The 20,612-nt window shown below is 42.3% G+C and overlaps 1 protein-coding gene across 1 annotated transcript in view; it reads right to left on the bottom strand.

Annotated features, from left to right (window-relative positions):
• VPS26B (VPS26, retromer complex component B) overlaps window positions 1-20,612 on the bottom strand; it is a 589,545-nt gene that overhangs the window by 371,872 nt on the left and 197,061 nt on the right. The gene's annotated exons all lie outside the window — the stretch shown is intronic.

Below are 20,612 nucleotides of genomic sequence, written 5' to 3'. Positions count from 1 at the left end.
GATGCAAACATCTGAAACTTTTGATACTTTATTTACGGAAATATAAAATGTAGCCTACAAGCTGAAAAGTCTGCAATGGCAACAGTTCCACCTAGAAGCCTGTATGCATCACCAAGTTATTCCAAGGGGCTTACAAGTGAAATGTATGCCATCTTATGGCAATACATATTCTGATCTTCTTGCTCAGTGGCAGGCCATTAATACAGAGACGAGTTTTTGTTATATCAGGTTATTCATATTATATTTTAAACCAATGGAAGAAGAAATAGCTGATTTAATCAGAAGGAAGCAGCTGGAGTTAGAAAACATTGAATTATCTGATATCTGTATTTCTAAACTGGAAAGCTTGCAGGGTAACTTGAGTTTATATGATACCAAACTAAGGAATACAAAAAAACATAAGCTTGCAAGAGATTTCTATGATTTTAAGTTGGGATACCTTTTTGAATGACCTATGGAAGGAGGCCAACTTGGTGAAAGGAAAGCTCCACAGAAAGTGACAGTTAATAAAGTCACCGAACCAATGGGTTCTAATAAAACCAAAATCTTCCCAGCAGGAAAGGATGAAGATGTCATATTGATAGATAAACATTTTTCTTCTCAGAATATGCCTGCCTCTAGCTCACAACATTTGAGGAATACAGATAATTCTGCAAATGCACAAGAAATAGGGTATGGGAATGACAGACATTTCCCTAATAAGATTAAAACTGTTACTACCATGGATACTGATACACACCCTAAAGATGGATCTGCTCATGTTCCGTTTTTTCAATGGCTTTCTATTTTAATAAAATATCAGCAACTGCAGAGACACAGGGTCGTGAAAGTAAAAAGAGAAAAACAACTATTCAGGGCGACTAATAATCTCAGATACAATAAACTCAGATACCTCAGGTAGTCAATATTTCTAACTGCAGATTAAGTGAAGAACAGTCAGGCGGTTTTGGAGAAAGGTCTCTCTTTTACTCCATCTTTTAAATAACGGTTAAATGAATCTGTGATTGACATAAATGTTTGGGAAGGAATGTCACCTTGAAAAGTCTATTTGGAACATACAATACCAGATCACCTGAGAAATATAAGAAATTAAGTAGTTTTATAACAGTTCCACATTCAGCAGTCGAGTTATTTACACGACTTTGTGAGAAGGATGTAGCTACTTTGAGACAGACTAATAATAATAATAAAGGAAGTTTCCACAATATAAGTCCTGGTGAAAGGAAAGCCATACAACAATTAACTGAAAGGGAAGATACAGTGATCAAGCCAGCTGACAAAGGAGGAGCTGTTGTTATAATGGATACCAATATGTATCAGGGAAAAATGAAGGAAATGCTGAACGATGAAAAAATCTGTAAAAAAATAACTAGGATAGAAGTTAAAAATATAATTGGGAACGTTCGTGATACATTCCTTGAATTGCTTTCTACTAGGGTGATTAATCAAGATCTTTTTGATTTCTTTACTGTGGAACACCCACAGATACCTTCGATCAGTGGTTTGCCAAAACTACATAAAAATAAACAGGTTCCACCTATGCAACCTATAGTGGCAGGAAGAGGATGGGTCACAGAAACCCTATCAGTATATGTTGAAGACCAAATGAAACAATTATCAAAGGCACCCGCTGTATTAAGAGATGCTTCTCATTTCTTAGTGACTTTATACTATCATTTGGAACACCGTCAATATTTCTCTGGTATACTTATAGTCACTATGGATGCTCGCAGCCTTTTTACTGTAATACCTAATGATTTTGGTATACAGGCAGTGGTGAACATGATATCTACAGAGTTAGATGGTATAAGCACAAGAAGGATTTGTAAATTACTGGATCTGATATTAAACAGCAACATATTTACTTAAGGTAAAGAATATTACTGGCAGAGGTGGGGAATGGCCATGGGCACCCCGTGCACAAACAGTTACCCTAACCTAGTATTAGCACATTGGGAGTCTAAATCATAACAATTTTTGGAGACAAAATCCTCTATTATGGTCATTTTGTAGATGACATTTTTTGGTATGGGAAGGCACTAAGGAAATCCTATTACATTTTGTTGCTTAACTTTCTAATACCACCACCTTTCTAGAATTTGAAATACATCTGTCAGACACTGAGATCAATTTTTTGGATGTAAAACTGAACCTGGATGCAATTAAAGGAATAACAACATGCTTGCGTAGAAAAGATACATGGAGCAGCCATCTATTACATAAAAGCAGCATGCACCCAAGGCATGTATTTACTAACTTAGTGGAGAACCAGTTATTGCAAATCTCGAGGTTGTGCACTGAAGATACAGTCTTTAGTCAAGGGCATAGCAAACTGGAACAACATATATTGAATAGAGGGTATAAAAATAAAGATGTTACGATGGATGATAATATGCTACTGGAAATAAGGAAGACCAGAGCCCCCCTTTTTATTCAAAGCAGCCAGCTAGAAATGAAACCGTGATAATGGTATCTGGATCTGGAGTCAAAGAACAAAACTGACTTTGTCTCTTGACTTATAGTACTGATGCAGCACAGATTTGTGATATCATGAGGAAGCACTGGTTGGTTTTAACAGTGGATGAAAACCTTAAATGCACAGTAGGGGAAACACCGGAATTTACATTTAAAAATAAGAAGAATTGGAAAAGATTGCTATGCTACAAAGAAGGGATTTGCCAAAAAAAGGAAGATTAAAACCAAGGAAGGCACCTTTATATGTGGTGGATGTAAAGCTTGTAACCATCTCAATAGGACCAATTGTTTTCAACATCCGGTGACAGGGAGAGAGTATTGGTTTAAATGCTATGCTGACTGCAACAGTAAGAACTTGGTATACATAGCAAGCTGCCAGCATTGTGCAGCTTTCTACGTAGAAAAAACCACCACAAAATTTAAAGAAAGGATTCTGCGACATCTTTATGATATTAAAAATTGTGTTAATACTAATGCCTTAGCTAACCATATAAAGGAACACAGAGATCATACTTTCAAATTTATGGCCCTTGAGATGCTGAAAGAGAACCTAAGGGGAGGAGACATTCATAATAAAACAGAAATAATTGAAGTCAAATGGATAGCTAACTTTAGGACGGATCAGAAACCTGGCCTGAATGCAGTACTCCCGCTTACACCAATATTAAAGGGGTGGTGTCCCCACTGAGCAGAGATGATTGGATAAAAACAGGGAGTTGGCTTATCTCTGATGTTCTGATTGGTTCTACTGTTGTTTTAAATATATCATAGGAACTTGAGTAAATTCAAGATCTGAAGAAGGCTATATGTCAAAAGTGCTTATCCATACATGTATTTCTTTCAAGTGAGAAAATTTACTGAGTTTTTTGTGCGTTTTTACAGTTTTTATTAAAAGGAGCTTTTGGTTGGTCTGTGGTGGTCCATCTGAATATTTCCTCTGAGTCTGTTTGTTCCTCAATACAACCTTCAGTGGTATGCAGAGACAGTACAGTTGTGTACACTTACCATAAATGTAGATCTTCAAGTGTATTCACTGTTGCAGTCATCACATTTGGGTTATCTGCTTGCAGTAGCCCTCAGTCGGCCTGATTATCAAAGTCTTGGGTCCTGCGTCGGTTGCTGTCTCATCTTCCATGACGTCAGGTAGTCAGGGGTATAAAGCATGCAGCTGACACCATTACATCAGTTTTTCTTGCCCCAGATGTCAGGTGCCCCTCTCAATGGGAAGCAATAATATAAGGTTATACCTCCAACAAAAAAGCAAATACATCAAAAAGCTTTTAAGTATAGTAAAGGAGAATAGAGGTCTAGCCAAAGGAAGTCAGGGGGCTGGAGGGAGGGTAACCAGGACTGCAACAGTGCATACACTCGAACATCTACAATTATGGTAAGTGTACACAACCGTACTATGTTCTTCATGTTTCACTGTTGCAGTCATCACATTTGGGTAGATTCCCAAAGCTACGGATGGGAGGAGGAATTTAGACAGCATTAGGACCAGCTATAAGGCTCTGCAAGACTGCAGTGGCAAAGCCAGTTCTGGATTTTTAGAAGACTGGCAAATGGTAATGCTTGGCGAAAGTATGTACAGAACTCCAAGTAGCAGCTTCTAGGATGTCTCTGGTAGGGACACCTCTGAGAAAGGCTGTAGAGGTAGATGCAGCCCTGGTTGAATGGGGTCTAATCCCTGTGGGACAGGTTTTCCATGGTGCTTATACCAGAAATGAATGCAATGGCCTATCCATTTAGAAATGGTTTGCTTTGAAATAGCCTTCCCCTCTGCCCCTGCAGCAAATGCCACCGGCAGTTCAGATTTCCTTTGAGGTTTAGTACTGTCCAAGTAAAATCTAAGTTGTCTGTGCACATCTAACAAGTGCAGTATCCGTTCCCCTTTGTTCTGTGGATTAGAAAAGAAGGTTGGCAAATGAATGGACTGATTAACAGCCACACTGGATACCACCTTGGGTATGAAAGAGGGATTGGTCCTGAGGGACACCCTGTCCGCATGAAAGATGATGAAAGGCTTCACTGCCATAAGGGCCTGTAATTCAGATACCCTTCTTGCTGAAGTGATTGCTAAAAGGAAAGCTGTTTTCCAAGAAAAGAATTTTAACTCTGCAGTTGCAGCTGGCTCAAAAGGGGTAAGAGTGAGTTTTTCCAATACAAAATTAAGGTCCCAGGCTGGAGTTGGGGCTCTCCTGGGTGGTCTTTTTGGCACCTCTGAGGAACTGCTTGAGCAGTGGGTGAGAAAAGAGGGGTGGCTCTGTGTTGTAATGAGCTGAAATGGCTGAGGCGTGAATTTTGGTGGAGGAGAAGGAAAGGCCCTTGTGAAGCATCTCAGTTAAGTATTGAAGAATCTGAGGTAAATTGGGAGCTGTTGCGGCCATCCCTTGAGTTTGGTTCCAGGCACAGAATCTTTTCCATTTTTCAGCATAAGATTTTCTAGTACTAGGCCTCCTTGCCTCCAAAATGACATCCAACAGGGATCACGTCAGTCGCCCTGCTAGACAGGGGTCCAGGAAAGTAAATAATGTGGGAAGAAATAGCAAGGGAATTGTTATGGCTAGGCTTGTATAGGCCCTAGGGCTGATAGCCTAGTACCAACCTATGAACACTTGTTTACTAAGGGATGGTAAAGGAGAGATTAGGTAATTAGCCAGGCTGCCAGGTTCAGGGTTTGAAGCTGGGGGTGCAGAATCTGGCTCTCCTGCTGAGACAGTAGGGTAGGGGGTCTGAGGCAGTTGCCACGGGGCCAGCTGTGACACACTGCGCAAGAGGGGGTACCAGTGCTGGCGTGGCCAGTCTGGTGCAATCAGTATCATCCTTGGTTTGTCCGGTTTGATCTTCAGTAGCAGTTTGGAGAGGAGAGGCAGAGGAGGAAAGGCATAAATTGACAGATTTTTCCAGCTGAAGGACAGAGCATCCACTTTCCAAGCTTGTTTGTGGGGAGTCCTTGTGCAGAATTTGTCCAACTGGAAGTTCTGGGGGGAGGCAAACAGGTCTATATCCGGGATCCCCCATTTGCTGATCAACATGTTGAAAATATTTGGTTCCAATTTCCACTCATGTGGGTTCATGAGATTTCTGCTTAGTTCGTCTGCCAGTGTATTTAGTTTTTCTGGCAGGACTTGAACCTGTAGATGCACTTGGTTGCTCAAGGCTGTGTTCCACAGAGCCATGCCTAGTCTGCAAATGGGGTAAGAATGGGTACCCCCCTGCTTATGAACCACATAACAGTGGTGTTGCCTGTCTTTACCATTAATTGTCCTGGAAGAATGTGGTCCTTGAAGGCTGTCAGAGCATTCTGTACAGCTAATATTTCTTTCTGATTGATATGCAGGTGCATTTGACTTGGGTACCATTTGCCCTGAATGCACTTCCCTGCCAGGTGAGCCCCCCATGCATAGTCTGATGCATTTGTTGTTAGGGTTTGGGCAGCAGGGTGTAGAGTGAATGGTAGTCCCTTGTTCTGGTGGCAGGCCTCTGCCCACCAAAGGAATTCTAACCGTAGGCAAGGTATGATAGGAATCATTGCTTCTAGATACTGAAAATGTTGACACCATAGGCTTTTTAGATACCATTGTAGTTTCCACATATGCAGTCTTGCATATGGAATTAGTAGAATGCACGAGACCATGAACCCCAAGGCTTGTGGTATTTGCCTTGCAGATAGCAGGGGTTTTGTGGCCACTAGTTTGAAGTAAGTTGGTCAAATGAATTTGTTTCTCTGGGGTGAGGACAGCCATCTGGGAAGTTGTGTTCAAGCTTGCTCCCAGGAATATAATTTGTTGACAGGGTACCAGATGTGATTTCTTTTCATTTATGGTGTACCCCAGACAAGTTAATACCTTTTGTACAAATGCCAGATGATTCAGAAGTATGTCCTGGCTTTCTGCCTCAATTAGACAATCGTCCAGGTATGGGTATATTTGAATATTTCTTTGCCTGCAAAATGCAATGACTGGAGCTAGGCACTTCGTGAATATCCTGGGCGCATTAGATAAGCCAAATGGCAGTGCAGAGAATGATAGTGCATGCAGCCTGCTTTGAAGCGTAGGTATTTTCTGCAAGATTCCCTGATTGGGATGTGCAAGTAGGCTTCCTTTAAATCCAGTGTTGCCAACCAGGCATCTTTGCCTATCATGGGAAGCAACTGGTGAAGAGTTAGCATCTTGAATTTTGGAATCACCAAAAAGGTGTTTAAGATAGACAGGTCCAGGATAGGATGCCATGAGTTGTCTTTTCTGGGTACCAGGAAAAGTCTTGAGTAGAAACCTTGTCCCTTTTCCTCTTCTGGCACAGTCGGAATAGCCTTTAACCTTAAAAGAAGAGTACTTGCTTTTCAGCATCTGCCCACTGATTTAGGGGTAGATCTGGCCAACCGTTTGGGGTTGGTAGCGTGTGGAAGTGAAATCTATGTTTAAAACTCATTTATCCTGGGTAATGAGTTCCCAGTTTTTTGCTTGCAAAGCTATCTTTCCCCCTAAAGGAGCAGTCAGTTGAGAAGTGCTTGGAAGTTTTAAAGTTAAAGGAGAACCGCACCACAGACTGAAAAAACATGTCTATTTCATCAACTTTTGACATTTCCTATATTTTAACAGCACTCTGGGACCATTTACAGTTTTTTTGAAATTTTTACACGTAATTTTATACTCTTGCCACATGGGGGCTAGCATGTTGAAATTGTTTCTAAGTTTTACTAAGCCTCCTGCTATCCCACAATGCAGTATTTATCTCAAAACCATGACATCACGGCGGCATCCCTGTTCCACAGTTGCTGTCACAGTATTCACTTAGCATGCATCCACTCTGTTGCTTCAATCACAAACTTTTTACAAACCAATGGTTGCTTTTCAGTGGCTAATTACACCACAAGCTCACTGAGACAGCTTACCATAGGGGAGAGTCTTACTACTCCCTGATTTGGAAGTGGGAGCCCCCCACTGCTTTGTCCTGTGCATACCCTGGTACTGAAGCCTGGGTGTTCTGCTGCTTCTGTGTTTGAACTGAGAAGGCCTGGAAGAGGCAGGAAAGGACCAGTTCTTAGAAGGCCAATGCCTACTAAATCTAGGAGGCTGCACTTGTAAGAAATCTTTAACAGTTTGCATAGATTTAGCTTTTTCCTCCATCTTTTTAAGAACTACTTCTGCTTTGTCGCCAAACAGGCGGTCCTGATTTAAGGGAGCATCCAGCAATTTAGTTTTAACATGATCTGTCAAAGATTGCTCCTTAAGCCAAGCATGCCTTCTAAGTACAGACCCGGTGACAGCAGCTCTGCAAGATGCCTCTAATGAATCAAAACCACATTGCAAAGTATGTTTTTCAACCTATTCAGCAGAATGCATTAAATCCTGTAAATCCTTATTTTCAGCACAATCAGGAATCAACATCATTTTCTGTTTAAGCAATCCAATAATATGCTGCTGATACTTTAACATATGAAAAGTACAGTTTTGTACCTACCATAAATGTAGATGTTCGAGGGTAGACACTGCCAGATGTTCATCGTGTTACACTGCTGCAGTCATTACACTTGAGTTATCCTGCCATCAGGCGGTTCCCCAGTCAGCCTGAGTTCCAAAGTCTTGGTCCGGCATCGGTGGCTGTCGCCTCCTCCCTGACGTCAGTGCAACAGGGGTATATAAGATGCAGCCGACGCCATTTTCTTAATTTTTTCTTGCCCCACGTCAGGTGCCTCTAAATATGTAGGCAATTCCAATTGCTAATAAAACATACATAAGAAAAGCAAAAAACAACTTACAGCTACCAGCAAATGCTCCCCATAGGTAGTAAGGGTAGAAGACATAGGTATGTACCAGCCAGTAAGAGGGGAAGCAGGGAGGGTAACCTGGACTGCAGCAGTGTCTACACTCGAACATCTACATTTATGGTAGGTACAAAACTGTACTATGTTCATCGTGTTACAGTGCTGCAGTCATTACACTTGGGTAGAATCCCAAAGCTGAGGAAGGGTGGCTGGTCCTATAAGGCATTAGGGGTGGCTATAAGGCCCTGCAGCGACGAAGCCAGCTCTGGATTTAGAGTACAGAGGCAGATGGTAATGCTTGGTGAAGGTGTGTACAGAACTCCAAGTTGCTGCTTCCAAAATATCCTTGGTAGGTATTCCCCTGAGGTAGGCAGTTGAAGTGGCTGTTGCCCTGGTGGAGTGAGATCTAATGCTGCTAGGTAAAGGTTTTCCATGATATGTGTAGCAGAAACGTATACAATGTCCTATCCATTTTGAAATAGTCTGTTTTGAAATGGCTTTTCCCTGTGCTCCTGGAGCATATGCTACCAATAACTGCTCAGATTTTCTGAAAGCTTTGGTTTTGTCCAAGTAGAAGCGTAACTGCCTGTGAATGTCCAAAGATGCAGTAGTCTCTCCCCTTTATTCTGTGGTTTAGGATAAAAAGTTGGCAGGTGAATAGTTTGGTTTAGAGCCACACTGGATACCACCTTTGGTATAAAAGTAGGGTTAGTTCATAAAGACACCCTGTCCTGGTGGAAAATGAGGAAAGGTTCCACTGCCATTAGTGCCTGTAATTCTGAAACTCTTCATGCTGATGTTATTGCCAGGAGCAGAGCAGTTTTCCAAGAGATATATTTTAATTCTGCTGTGTTGGCTGGCTCAAAAGGAGGTAAAGTTACCCCTCTGAGGTACTGTTTTAACAGAGGATTAGAGAAAATTGGTGGATCCGAGTTGTAATGAGCAGAGATGGCAGAGGCGTGGATCTTGATGGATGAGAAGGAGAATCCTTTGTCCAGCATCTCAGTTAAGTATTGTAGTATCTGAGGAATGTTTGGGACAAGAGGGTCAAGGCTGTGAGCTTGGTTCCAGGCACATAATCTCTTCCATTTATCCGAATAGGCTTTCCTAGTACTAGGCCTTCTGGCCTCCAGAATGACATCCATAACAGCTTTGGAGAGAGGCATTGCTTGCTTGACTAAGGAATCGTCCATTCAGCTAGGTTTAAGGTATTTAGCTGGCTGTGTAGTATTTGTTTGTTGTGTTGTCAGCAGATGTGGGATTTTGAGGTAAAATCCAGGGTGGTTCTTGTGCTAAGCTCCTTAAGATTGGGTACCAGTGCTGGCGTGGCCAGTCTGGTGCAATCAGGATCATCTTTGGCTCTTCCTACCTGGCTTTTATGAGTACCTTTGGCAGGAGAGGTAGTGGTGGGAAAGCGTATACTTGTAGGTTCTCTCAGCTGAATGAGAGGGCATCCACTTTCCATGCTTGTAGATGGTAAATTCTTGTGCAGAATTTTTGTAGCTGGCAGTTTATTGGGGATGCAAACAGATCTATGTCCGGGCTCCACCATTTCTGTGTTATCATTCTGAATATTTGTGGATTCAACTCCCATTCGTGAGGATCCATGATGTTTCTGCTTAAGTCATCTGCCAGTGTGTTTTTCTCTCCTGGCAGGAATTGCGCGTGCAGATGAACTTGAAGTTTTATAGCTGTGTTCCATAAGGTCATAGCTTGTCTGCATAGGGGGTAGGAGTGAGTGCCCCCTTGCTTGTTTATGTACCACATAACTGTGGTGTTGTCTGTTTTTAGTAGTAGTTGTCCTGGATGCAGCAGGTCCTTGAAAGCTATAAGCGCATTTTGTACAGCTAGCATCTCTTTTTGATTGATGTGAAGATGCCTTTGTTCTGCGGGCCACGTGCCCTGAATACATTTGCCTGCCATGTGTGCTCCCCAGGCATAATCCGATGCATCTGTTGTCAGTGTTTGCCTGGCTGCGGTTTGGGTAAAAGGCTGTCCCATGTTGAGGTGACAAGTTTGAGCCCACCATTGAAACTCCTGTTGAAGGCAAGGGATTAGTGGTATAACTGTTTCCAAACTTTGACAGTGTTGAGACCATACATTCTTTAGGTACCGTTGTAGTTTCCTCATGTGCAGTCTGGCATATGGAATTAGTAGTATGCAGGATGCCATGTAACCCAAGGCCTGCAGAATTTTTCTTGCAGGGAGATGGGTCTTTATTGCCATCAGTTGAAAGTATTGAGTCAGTTATCCTTGTCTGTCTGGTGTGAGATAAGCCATCTGGGCCGTTGTGTTCAAGCTGGCACCCAGGAATATAATCTCTTGTGAGGGCACTAGTTTTGATTTCTTTTCGTTTACTGTGCACCCCAGGCAACTTAATAACTTTTTTTTTTTTACAAACGCCAGATGTTTTAGAAGAATGTCCTTGCTCTCTGCTTGAATCAGGCAGTCGTCCAGGTACGGATAAATTTGAATTCCTTTCTGTCTGCAAAATGCAATTACTGGTGCCAGGCACTTTGTGAAGACTCTGGGCGCAATAGATAAGCCAAAGGGCAGTGTAGATAATTGGTAGTACATTGGACCAGCTATGAATCTGAGGTATCTTCTGCAGTTTTGTCTGATAGGGACTTGCAGGTATGCCTCTTTGAGGTCCAAAGTCACGAGCCAACTTTCTTGCCCAGCATGGGAAGAAGCTGCTGTAATGTCAACATTTTGAATTTCGGAACATCCAGGTAAGTGTTTAGAGATGAAAGATCCAGAATGGGCCTCCAGGCTTTGTCCTTTCTGGGTACCAGAAAGAGTCTTGAGTAAAATCCTTGTCCTTGCTCCTGTGATGGTACCTTTTGAATAGCTCTCATATCCATGAGTGCTGTAATTTGTTATTGAGCCTCTGCCTGTTGATTTGGTGGCAGATTTGGCATTCCTTTTAACCTTGGCAGAGTGTGAAAGTGTAACCTGTAACCTTGAAATACAATGTTGAGAACCCATTTGTCTTTGGTGATCATTTGCCAATTGTGGTAGAAGAGTGCCAGTTTTCCTCCCAAGAGGGGTGCCAAGAAGGATTTGTCTGGCAGCTGTAGTGGGAAGTCATTGGAGCTGCTTTTTATATGGTTGGGGCCTATCTTCCCCTTCTTTCTGGCCTGATGCAACCCATTGTCGAGGCCTGTAAGGACCTTGTGTTTGACCTCTACCTCTTAGATGTCTGTATCTTCCCCTTTGAGGTCTGTCTGTAATTGGAAAGGACCAATTCTTAGCTGGCCAGTTTCTGCTAAATCTAGGAGGCTGAACCTGTAAGAAATCCTTCACTGTTTGCATAGATTTTGCCTTATCCTCCATTTTCTTTCATACCTCTTCTGCCTTAACTCCAAATAACACATCCTGCTGCAAAGGTGCATCCAATAATTTTGCTTTAACATGATCTGGTAACGTATGTTCTTTTAACCAAGCATGTCTTCTAATGACAGAGCCTGTAACTGCTGCTCTGCAGGAGGCCTCTAGAAAATCAAAACCACATTGCAAAGTATGCTTTCCCACTTGTTCAGCTGCATGCAATAAATCCTGCACTTCTTTAAAATTAGGAGGATCTGGTTCTGGAAGCATTTTTTGTTTTAACTGAGACAGTAAAAATCGCTGATATTTTACCATGTGAAACTGTCAATTTAAGGCTCTCATTGCTAAAGTTGCAGACATATATACTTTCTTTCCCCATCTGTCTAATGCTCTGGAATCTCTGTCAGAGGGAACTGGATTCTTGGCTGATGAGCCCTTAACTCCTTTGGGTCCCTGAGAAATAGTTTCAGGGTCAGCTACAGGGCTTTTATTTGTTTTTTAGAATCAGAGTAATCCTGGCTTTCCCAGTGAAAATGTTCCCTAAGAGTATGCACGGTTTCACCAAAAAAAAAATCCTCAGGGGGTGAAGCAGGGGGAATAAAGTCCTCTGCATTAGAATCCTCATAGGTAGGCATGAGTAAATCCTGGTCATCACAGGAGACAGAAATTTCAGAATCCTGGTCAGAAATATCATAAGCAAATTCAGTCCTAGATCTCTTAGTGGGGGAAGGTTGGCTTCCCCTGATTAAAGTAATAAGGTCTTCAGCTATTCTTATAATTTGTTTTTTAGGCATAGAGGCCTGACCATGCAGTCTGGGAGTCGGTTTCCTAAGCATGGTTCGAGTTTTAGGCATAGAAGAAGAAGATGGTGTCGGTTTAGTATGCAAGTCAGTAGGCCTGAATACACTCTCAGAAGCCGGTGCCTGCACAGCGGCTCCGGACCCATCCAAGGTAGAGACATCCGCAGGTTCCACAGTTGAAGAATCTCGCAGCATACCGGACTCCAAATGGGTCTCAGTACAGGCCTGCGAATCTGAAGTAACGGGTATCAGGGGCAGCGAAAGCACCTCACTGAGTACTGGCAAACTGGCGACTAGCTTAGGAGAAGCACTGTTGGCAGCTTTGGACCTAGGAGGCCTGTCTCTGTCTTTATCTTTGCGTTTTTTCAGAATGTCGGTAGTCGGGTGGCTTACTGAAGACATATCTGGATAATTGAACCGAGTACCAAAATATTTAGAAGCGAAAATGTACCAACGACGAATAGTTCATGGTTTGAATAAGGCACAAAACCGACAGCGAGGTACGTTGTGGTCTGGGCCTAGGCAGGGAATACAATACGAATGAAAATCTTTATGACGTATTTGCTTTCCACAAGAAATACAATTATTGACTTTCACTGACATCGGTTTAGAGCAAGAAAAAGTTTCCCCAACGGGGTACTTAGCTTTAGTTGAAGACTTCGGTTCTGAAACTCGAAAACAAAAATTTCAGGAGTCGGCTGACCGGCCCTTGCGAACTGCTTCTGCTTCGGGCACCGCATGGCAAGAAAGACTGATGTAATGGCATCAGCTGCATGCTTTATACCCCTGACTACCTGACGTCACAGAAGGTGAGACAGCAACCAACGCAGGACCCAAGACTTTGATAATCAGGCCGACTGAGGGCTACTGCCAGCAGATAACCCAAATGTGATGACTGCAACAGTGAAACACGAAGAACATCTTTTTTTTTCCTTCTACAACGAGGGGGGGCCACCCTGCCCCTGGGCCGGGCTTGCCCAACTGTAGGAAGATTTCTGTATTTTGAGGATTCTACACTGTCATCTTTTCCAGTCCTGGCACCAGTGTGCCAACCAGGATTGGGCACTTTTTTATACTGGGTCTTGTGCACCCAGCTATCTTTTTTAATTTCTAAACTACTTCTGTCCATGATATATGCTATAACAATTACAGTCTATATATCAGTGTTGTCTTGGTGAGACGTTGTGAAAAATAGGGTCCACCTCGCCAAGATACTCACAAAGACTGGAAGATGAATTCAAATTCAGAAATAATGCTCTCTTTTACTTGCTGAGTTATCATCTCTCCATTTCGGACCCCCTACTCTCCTTTACTTGTTGAATTATTTCTCATTCGGACCTCATACTCTCCTTTATTTGCAGTCTCATCTATACGGCTATGGAAAGGTTCATTATGGAATTAATATTTAAGGATACAAGTAACCTACAGACTCTGGACCCAGCAAGGTTCGGGTTAATGAAGTGCCAGTCCTGCCTACTTAACTTGGCTGACTTCTTTAACAAAGTTATTGAAGCAACAGATGAGGATAATGCAGTGCACACCACATATACCTAGATCTTGCAAAGGCATTCAACACTATTCCACACTCAGAGATTACAGATAAACTCTCCCAGCTAAAAGTAAATCCTCATGTAACTTGTTGGGATAGCAAACTGTCTCATAAGTAGAACCCAGGAAGTTAGAATGGATGGCTCCACCTCTTTCAAAGAAAACCCCGGAAGCGATGGACAGCTCCACCTCTTTCAAACAGAACCCAGAAAGTCAAGATGGACAGCTCCACCTCTTTCAAATAGAACCCAGGAAGTTGAGATGGACACCTCCACCTCCTTCAAATATAATGGACTGCTTTAACTCCTCCATCAGAAGACGCATCACTACCAGTTTAGCCCAAGGTCCAGTGCTTGGGACACACCTCTTTGGAATTTACTCTTCAGAGGTCAAAACTAATGTTAAGGGTTTGTGGCTAACCAAGTTTAAAGTCATCTACATACTCCCCAGAGGGCACCAAGAGCCACTAAAAAGGCACGTCCCATACAAACAGTATCCTTCAACAAGTATGACTACCCTTATAATCATCACACTGACAACACCCATGAAAAATTATTCCATAGTTACGGATCTGGGAACCTGTGCCTACAGTGAGCTGTCCTTAGATCACTGCATATCCCTGTTGTAATGAAGTCTTTTTTCATTGCATAGTCTATATCTAAAGGTATCGTGTCCAGCTCTAGGGATGTAATTTTTCCACTGTACTCGGCATTCATTAGGCAGATCAGAGAGTATAATACTACTTATAGAACATATTTGTCCAAAATGCTTGTCACATATGGAACGACCACAAGAAAAAAAAGACCTTAACTGTAAAAGCTATGTAAGACCATATCAAACTCCTGTCCATCTTCTCAGTTTCATACAGGCTACTCAGTAGTGACCTCTGCCTTGTACAGGGAGTTTCAGACCTTATTCTCTCAAACGTTTTACACATTTGTAAGTCCAATGGAATCAAACACCCATTCAAGTGATCTCAATCTCTTATGCAAAAGAAAAAGAACATGTTGGAGGGACAGGTATGTATTACAGAGAATACTACCGCTGTGGAACAGTCTTCCACTCAACATAAAGCAAACTACTTTCTTTACACTATTCAAATATAACTTGGATGAATGGATGGTTAACTGCAAATTTACCCATGGCTTAGCACCCATGTCCGTCATGAACAGGAGGAACCATGTAAATATCCCAATATAATCCTTGTTTGGTCCATCTCTGGGTTATTCATATGCAAAATATAAGGGCTAAAAACTACCTTGGGAATGTAAGGCTAGACCAGGCCTGTCTGCGTGAAATATGGTGTAGGGCAGTTTAAAAGTTAAAGCTTTAAGTTGAGACAGCCACCTGGCTGGATTAACAACCACCAACTACAGACTCTAGAGTTTTCCAGGACAAAAACATTAATGTCACCGAGGCAATACTCTTGAAGGGGGGATAGGGTTAATTTTTTCATTATGAAATTAATGTTTTATGGCGATGACTCTGGTTTCCTAGAAGGAATGAAGTGTAGGACTCCTAGGAACTGCTTCACTGTAGTATGTGCAGACAGTGGAGGGTACATGGGAAGGCATGCTGCAACTGCAGAGACGTGTGCCTTAGTACAGGCATAGGATAGGAAAGGATACATTTAAAAAGGAGTTCTGCCAGGTATTGCACACCAACTCTTGTAGCATCTGTGGTTAAAGTAACCCTTGGGCTACATCATAAAGATGGAAGGGAAAGTTATAGGTTCATAGGTAGGTACTAGGCTATTGGCCCAAGGGCCTAAGTAAGCCTAGCCAACAAGGTTCCCTGACTTGTGCCACCCAAGAAAGTTAATTTCCCATGCCTCTGTCGAGCAGAGCCACAGAAGTGATCCCCGGGGTGTATTTCCTATTTCCCATCCACTCATTAAGATTTTTCTTGAAGAGTGCTAATGAGGAACTTTGCATGACATAGATAGGTAGCTTGTTACAGAGTATAGGAAGTATCTGGGACAAGAATCTATCCCTCCACTATGTCCTGTTTATTGTGGTGACAAGGTTTAGGTCCCTACAGCATGTAGCTCGGAGGGATTTCTTTAGGTGTAGCATGTCCAACAGTTCTGGGTTTAACATAGCTTTATATGTTAGGCAGAGATCTCCTTGGAACAGGCGATATGCTACAGAGTAAAGCTGGAGTTTTTTGAGACGGTCAGTGTAGGGCATCTGTTTGAGGCCAGTAATCCTCTTTGTAAGGTACTTATGTGGCCTTTCCAGCTGCTGTAGATGTCTTGTGAGGTACATTCCAAAACGGGCGTTGTACTCTATGATGGGTCTAATGAGTGCCGAATAGAGGGGAACAATGACCTCTTTTTTTCCTGGATGAGAATCCTTTTGTGATGAGGTGCGCCACATAGGATTTCCTGACTACTGTGGCAAAGTGATTATCAAAGGAGAGATTACTGTTCACCTGGGTCCCAAGGTCTCTTACCACACATTCGGCATTAAGTAGACTGCCGTTTATGTGGTAGTTCATAGGTACAGAGTTTTTAACAAAGGGGATGACAATGCACTTTTTGGCACTGAGCTTGAGGCCATGCCTCTGACACCAGGCATCTGTCTCAGTGAGGCCCCTCTGTAGGATGTCCACATCATTTGGGGACTCTACAATGGCTCCTAGTTTGCAGTCATTTGTGAACGTCGTTAGCCAGAGGCCTTTTGTGTTAGACTGCACTTCAGAGAAGTAGATATCAAACAGGAGAGGTCCCACGAAAGAACCCTGTGGTACTCCACTTGTCACTGGTTTGAGGTCAGATTTGGAGTCTGCAACTTTTACAGTGTGGGTTCTGTCAGTGAGCCAGTTGGCAAACCCATCTTGTGACATATGGATTTATACCTAATTTAGTGAGTTTAGGTATAATTCCGGAATGGGGGATGGTGTTGAAAGCCTTGGCGAGGTCAAGATAGGCTGTGTGAACCAGGTTCAGAAGACATGACCTGCCTTTCACAAACCAGAACTGGGTGGGGTCCAGAATTTGGAGGTTACCAATGTCTTTGTTTATGAGTTCCATGATGATACGTTCCATGGCCTTGCAGACTAGGCTCGTCAGGCTAATAGGGTGACAGTTCACAGGATCAGTGGTGGCTCCCCCTTTCTGGACTGTGATAACTGTTGCTGTGCGCCATTCAGTGGGCACAAAGCCTGACGTGAGACTATGATTGAACATGGTGCTTAGGTGGGGTTCGTTCTGAAGTTAGTGTATAAAGCAGCCTTGGATGTTGTCCGGCCCCATGGATGCTGTGTTTTTGGTTTTAGAGAGTGCAGCTTTTACCTGCATAGATGTGATTACAGGGACTCTGCATTCTTCCTGTATAGATATGGGCCCTTTAGTGGGTGAGAGGGGGTTAAAGTTAACACTGAACCTATCTGCCAGGATGTTAGCAATATCAGTTGGTTCTGTAATTTTCATGTCGTTGTGCTGTAACTCAGAGCAGATCTGGGTGTTGCCATTGAAATTTCTGACTATAGAATGCTTTGTGGTTGCCCTTAGAATTAGTGGTGATTTTGTTTTCGTAGCTAGCTTTGGAGGATCTTATAAGGGATCCCAGCTTCTTACTGAGGCTGACCAGGGAACTCCTCCATTCATGGGATTTTACTCTCTTTTGCAACAGTTTCTTCCTTCTGTTGTAGAGTTTGTTTATGGCAGGGGACCACCAGATTGGCTTTCTTTTTTTGGAGGATAGCGTCTTAGTTCTGTTTGGGATAGCACGATCCATGCACTGGTGTAAGTGCTTATAGAGTGCATTTGTGTAGGATTCGGCAGTTATAACTGTATTGTCCATCTGCATGGGTGTCATGAAGTTCGCCACTTCTGTCTTAAGAAGCAGGAAGTTGTCTTTGGAGAAATCTTTTACAGTGGTTTCTTTAATGGTTGGTGGAGGCAGGATGCGGATATCTAGGGTGATTAGCTTATGGTCAGATATGACAACGAGGAGTTGATTTCAGGTGTGGAACACTGGTCACTCATGCTGGTAATGACTAGGTCTAGGATATTGTTGCCTCTGGTGGGGTGTGGATAAGTTGATCCAGGGCATTGGAATTTATGAATTCCAGAAACCGTTGAGGGAAGGAGTGGATACATGAGTAGTTTTCCCAGTTAATGGTGGGGTAGTTGAAATCAACCATTATTAGGGTGTTTTGTCGAACCCTAATATTTTCCAGTTTATCAAGAAAAGAGGAGTGGGAATCCTGGGGCATGGTGAGGGATCTGTAGCAAGCTATAATCTGGATTGCAGTTTTGCCCAGAGTTAGTTGCACTTGGATAACCTTGGATGCATTATGCTGTGCAGCTAGCCTGGAGGTGTGGATATCCTTAATGAATATGGACACACCTCCAATCTTTGGGTTTCTGATCCAAGTTAGATGGCCGAAAAGTGTGGTATGAGTTATAGCCTGGTAATGCAGGGGTGCTCTCTAGAGCCTTGAACCAGGTCTCGGTCATTGCACAGATATCGATGTTCTCCATTTTAAGGAGTGCCTCGAGTGGGTGCATTTTGAGATTTAGACTTCTAGCACTAAGTAGCATTACCCTTAGGTTTTGATTACCTGTTCCTGTTACGGTGGTGAATTTGTCATTTGAACTTTGCCTGTTCCAGCTGTAAGTTTTCTTGCATCCTGTATGATAAGCAAATACACTTTTGAGAAATGGGCCTTAACGGATATCAGGCTGAGCATTCAGGCTATTAACCTAAGGCTTTTAAGGTCTGACTGCATTAATGACTGTTCCTTTTTAATCAGGAGTGAGCAGTTAAAGCCTGTGGTAAATTAAGTGGTTCTTTGCTCAGTGAGAATAGTTGGGAGAAATACAGTTGACCTGGCTGTTGAGAGACCAGTAGAACAAGTCTGGATTCATCTTTTCTTGCGTCTGAAACAAGAAGAGCCGGGGGGTGGGGGGTATAAAAAAGATCCCCACATCAAAGGGATGCCGAAGGCACTCACTGCCCATGCTTCTTTGAATGGGTTTCTCATACAAGATTTTATCAGCTGTCATGTTTTAGTTGAAGTAGACAAGTTTTATCATACCACGTAGGGATCTACTTTTAAAAGTATTAAGCTTACGTATGCCAGCATGGGGTATGTTGTGAAATGCCTTAGCCAGGTCAAGATGCACTGTGTAAACAGCATGATCACTGTCGACAGACTGAGTGACCCAAGTGAAGACATTAACCAAATGAATTAAGCAGGATTTTCCCTTGACAAAGCCAAATTGCTATGGGTCAAATCTAATGACACTTTGATATCACAGTACATAAGGTCAGTCACAATACGTTTCATGGCTTTGCAGAGAAGACCCGTCAGGCTGATGGGTCTAAATTTTCCAGGTCAATGGTAGGGCCTCCCTATCTGGAGTGGTGTCACCACGGTGGTGTTTCAAACTTCAACCTGTAGCTAATCTTACGTTTAACAGTTTTTGGAGTGACGTACTATAGCATGCTTAGTACTGCATGTTAAACAATCACACATTCTGTAAGGCCTCATGGGAGAAGTATTTTTGGTCTTAGAAAGCATGTTCAGTGCATGTTCTTTTGCGATGATAGGAGGGTTTAATGGATTCAGGGATATGTAGACTCTGGAAAGAAGTTGCTGTGATAAAATCAGCACTGAATTTGTTTGCTGGTAATATTGGCACTGTCTACAAGGTTTGAAAAGGTGCTGTCATTTTGAAAAAGTTCACAGCAATACTGTGTGTTACTCCTTGGTTCCATAACATACCTACTATTTACAACTGTCCTTGGCTTCAGATACAAACATAAGTTCATGGCTGCTTTAGTAGGCCTAATAGTATTTTTGTCAAGTTTTTCATAATGTTGATGATGTACTTGTATAATTTACGAGTTTTTTTTTTTCTTTTTTGTAAAGTTTACTTATGATGTTGAACAGCCACTAAGGATGTTTCTTTCTGAATTTCCCATTATATATTTTTTTGACTGAGACTGACAGCTCTATACATTTATCTAACCGGGCACATAATTCCTTTGTGAAGCTACTTGCTGTGTCATTGTCAGAGGTGATGCTGACAAGAGTGAATTTTGAAACCTTATCACAGAATCTGATGAGGTTAGTATGTCTGAAATTCTTGTATTCTTGAGATATCAAATTCAGGGGCTTTGGCGTTTCTGAAGGTGAAATTAACTAGTTCATGATCAGACTTAACCAGAAAAGAAAATACCACGGGAATAGTGCTTGAAGTGGCTACATTTGTAAGCAACAGAACAAGAATATTATGTTCTCTAGTGGGTTTGTTAACTATCTCAGCCAAAGTGTTTATGTTTATTACATCTAAGAACTTTGGGGAATACCCTACATTGGAGGTATACATGTTCCAGTTTATTGAGGATAGGTGACGTCTCCCAAATAATGGTGGTTCTTATTTATAGGGAGTTCATAGAGCACATAAAGCTGAAAAATCAGAGGATAAAATGAAGAATAAGCTGACTGAACCTGAAACTGCTCAGGAAAAGATGTTAAAAAAATAATACAATTAGAGGGCAGAGCATGCAGGAAAAACCTGAGATTTTTCAACTATACCAGAGAAGATGGAAGGAAAAGACTGCATTAATTTTATGACAGCACAAATAAGCAACTGGACTGCTATTCCACACCAAGAGTTGTTAGTTGAAAGGGCATATTTTGTGTATGCTCCAAACATGGCTATGATAAAGCAACCT

Source organism: Protopterus annectens, chromosome 8.part0 (genome assembly GCF_019279795.1).
Source record: "Protopterus annectens isolate FY-2018-M chromosome 8.part0, PAN1.0, whole genome shotgun sequence".
Lineage (NCBI taxonomy): Eukaryota > Metazoa > Chordata > Ceratodontiformes > Protopteridae > Protopterus > Protopterus annectens.
Note: the sequence above shows the minus strand (reverse complement) of the source record. Positions and strands in the feature narration are given on the sequence as shown.